Raw genomic sequence first — 4,203 nt, forward strand, 5'->3', positions numbered from 1 at the left:
CTCCCCGCCATGACGATACGTCGGCGCCGCGGTTCATCGAGGGGACGCACGGCGATCCTCTTGCTCCCATAGTATGCTCTCATAGACTGCCGTCCTCGAGCCGCGCCGCTACCACTGGCGACGTTCTTGTGGAGGCGCACGGCGGTCAGCGCCGCCACCGCTGGCGACGTTCGTGTGGAGACGCACGGCGGTTAGCTTCTCCCATGGTACGCGCATTCTAGACTGAGGCCCCGTGCATGTCGGTGTAGCGCTGAATGTTAGCTGATAGACGTTGTTAATCTCATTGTTTGCCGAAGTAGTTTACAGTCAATATGCTCTGCTTAAGAAGCTTCCTTGCCCTGTTCTGCACTCAATCTGCTTAGCTGAGATGGCATGCCAAGCCCGATTAGTTGCTAAAATATCCTGCCATATATTTATTGTGACGTAGATTGCCATGGTCTAGTAGCCAATCTGTTAGGTGAAATAGCTCTACACCGTTTTATACTCGATTTTTGTTGCTGCGATGGCCTTCGGTAGTTCAATGGCTGTGTGCTCGGCCTCATTGACTGCTGAAACAGCCTGCCATAATTTAGCACTCAAATCGGTTTGCTGAATTAGCTTTAAATATATTTCGTTACTTAGATCTGCTCGTCTAAATATCTTGCCATAGTTTTAGACATCGACCAAGGTATTTTTTTTCTTGACTTCATAAAAAAGCATATATGTTTCTCCTGTAATATCTAGTAGAAGAACTAATTTGTATATCTAACAGATGGACATAACTTCGATAACTTCTGCTCGAAGATTCTCCGCTGCATATGTCGAGGGGGTTGAAAACTTCATGAACTTTATCAGAGCTGAGTACGATGGTCCGAAATTAGATGTGCTCTGCCCGTGTAGCAGTTGTATGAATTCAGTTACAAGACCCCAGTCAATTGTGCAAAATCATCTACACTTGTATAGGATGTCGGTCACATATACTAGGTGGGTTCATCATGGTGAAGCTGTGAACGTCAATGTTACAGACTACGTGGAAGCAGCAGATCACCATCTTGATCTGCCTGATGCTCAGGTGGAAGAGGAGGAGGTGGTGGTGACGGAGCCAGTGAGTTTGGACAACATTGAAACAATGCTACGAAATGCTCGTGCATTTCATGAACTTTCACCTACAGAAGAAAACCGGTGGGCCTGCATGTTGGAACAATGCAACGTGGCTGTCACCCCAGGAAATAAGCTGTCAGTATTCTCAGCTATGGTCACCTTTCTTCATGTGAAGACATCTGAGCGGATGACCAACAAATCATTCGATGCGATGTTGGCTGCTTTCCGCAAAGCTTTCCTAGATGCGTCTGAGCTGCCACACACCTATGGTAAAATGAAGAATTTCCTTCGTGCAATTGGAATTGGATATGATATGGTCCATGTTTGTAAGAATAATTGTGTTCTATTCCGAAAGGATTATGCCAACTTAAGTGAATGCCTGATATGCAAATCATCAAGATGGAAAGATGGCCATGCTGTGAAGAGGATTCCTCATAATGTTAGGGGAAATTTTCCAATTACACCAAGATTGCAGAGGTTGTTTCATGATGCTGAAACAAGAGAGGATGTATTGTGGCATTCTAGGAACCAGGAGTACAGAGATCAGAATGTAATGAGCCATCCATCACATGGTAGTGAGTGGAAAAGCTTCAATCAGAAACACTAAAAGTTTGCTACTGACCCAAGAAACATTAGACTTGGCTTAGCTTCAGATGGATTTAACCCATTTGGCCACCAGAGCGCCACATATAGCATGTGGCCAGTGCTTGTTATCCCTTACAACATGCCTCCAAATGTCTGCACCAAAGAATCAAACTACATGATGGCCGTGCTCATCCCAGGTTTAAAAAGTCCTGGAAAGGATTTTGATTTATTCATGGAGCCTCTTGTGGAGGAACTTTAACAACTATGGAGGGGTGTTCTCACTCGAGACCTATATAGCAGCCCACCAGCTCATTTCTTTCTGTGTGCTATTATAATTTGGTGCATCCATGATTATCCAGCTTTGGGCACTATGTCAGGGCGAACGGCACATGGTTACAATGCATGTGTTCGATGTGATAGGAATCCGCTGTCATACGCAATACTTAGCAAGATCTGTTACATTGGACACCGCCGTTTCCTTGCCAAGGACAAGCCGCGTCCTACAAAATACTGAAGACATGTGTTCAATGGAAAGCATGAAAACCGTGATGCGCCAAAGAGGCTCACCGCCGATGAGTTGCAAGTGGAATTAGAGAAGGTCAGGCATATTACACCAGAATCCATCCTGGTAATGGTAGCGGGAAAAGGAAGCGTGGCAGGGCAGAAGAGAGATTATTATTTACCCGCAGGTCCACTTTGTGGGACTTGGAGTATTGGAAAGATTTGGATCTGCGGCATAATCTTGATCTGATGCACATCGAGAAAAATATATGTGACAGCATTATCGACACACTTCTTAATATTGAAGGCAAGACGAAAGATACCTTAAAATCTAGGATTGATTTGACACACCTGGGTATCAGAAAGGATTTACAGGTGCAAGATGAAGGTAAACCATGGGATATGGCACCAGCTGTGTACGTCTTGGACAAGGTAAAAAGAAAAGAATTCTGTGAGGTCGTGTCACGTGTGAGATTCCCACATGGATTTGCTTCCCACCCTGAAAGGAGAGTCAGTGTAGATGGAAACAAGATACAAGGGTTGAAAACTCATGACTGCCACGTCCTACTTCAAAGGGTTTTACCTGTTATCCTTAGAGGATTGGGCCGCCCTAACTTATACAAAGCAGTTGCAGAGTTGGGACAATTCTTCAGGGAACTCTGCAGTAGAAATATCAGGGTAGATGCTTTAAAGCGTCTTAGAGACAAGATACCAACTATCCTATGCAACCTTGAGGAGATATATCCTCTAGCCTTCTTTGATGTGATGGTGCATTTGGCTGTTCATCTACCTGATGAGGCACTACTTAGAGGTCCAGTACAGTATGGTTGGATGTACCCTATTAAAAGGCGGCTCGACACTTTCAAGGGCTACACTTTCAACTGGAATAGAGCTAGACCCGAAGGTTCCATTGCAGAGGCCTACATTGCTACAGAATCTTTGACATTCTGCTCAAAATACATTGAAAACAACTGATCAGCTTAGCAAAGAGGTGGGTGAAGATAATCCCGGGCTCAATGTTTTCGATTATTCTGTTCGAGTTACAAGGAAGAGTCGACAAGAGGACAAACCTAAAGATTTGGACAAAATGGTTTGGTGTGTGTTAAATAACTGTCCTGAGATGCTACCTTATATCAAGTAAGCGCTAACTACTGCAGCTTATACATCGTAATCTACTAAGCTTCCAGCACATTCTTATATATTTAGATGTTTGACGCGATCACTATGTTGTGCAGCATCTACAAAAAGGAGTTACTGCCGCAAAATCCAAGAAACATTGACAAACTGGTTATGGCAGGATTTGCGAAATGGTTCAAGAGTCATGTAAGCTTTTGAATTGCACTGTCAGTTTTTTTAGTATATTGAGTACATAAGATGATCAGCTTGTCTATTTTCTAACCATAGGTTAAGAAGATGCGGGAGGATGGGCAGGCAGTTGACGATGGCATTTACGCACTAGCAATGGGTCATGATACTCGGGTAAGACATTATGAACCTTGCGTTGTTGGAGATGTGCGCTACAACACCCTTGCACGCGATGAAGGCAGGAAGACACAAAACAGTGCCATCATGAGCACAGATACGTATGACAGAGAGAAAACTGAAATGTATGCTAACATAACAGACATTGTTAAGTTGCAGTATATCTCCAGTTTTGAGGATCATCGGTGTGTGGTTCTGTTGTGCTGTCGTTGGTATAACCTATTTTCCAGGATCGCAAAACCGAGAGCTGATGATTATTTCAAATCTATCAATGTCAAGGCGGCGTACCAGACCAATGATCCTTTTATTTTGGCAAATCAAGCATCACATATATTTTTCTTAGAAGACACATTTGCACGTAGCGATGACTAGAGAGTATTGCAAAGGTTTGAGCAGAGGAATTCGTTTAATGAAGGTGCACAACAAGATGATGCTTACACTGCTCCTGATGTACAAGATTCCACAGATGTTCCTAATATCTTTGAGAACCATCACGTCAATGACGCTGGGGAAAAGATTGCTGTTGACACACGAACACGTCACATGTACCCTCGA

The sequence above is a fragment of the Triticum dicoccoides genome, chromosome 1B (assembly GCF_002162155.2).
Source record: "Triticum dicoccoides isolate Atlit2015 ecotype Zavitan chromosome 1B, WEW_v2.0, whole genome shotgun sequence".
In the NCBI taxonomy this organism is placed as follows: Eukaryota; Viridiplantae; Streptophyta; class Magnoliopsida; order Poales; family Poaceae; genus Triticum; species Triticum dicoccoides.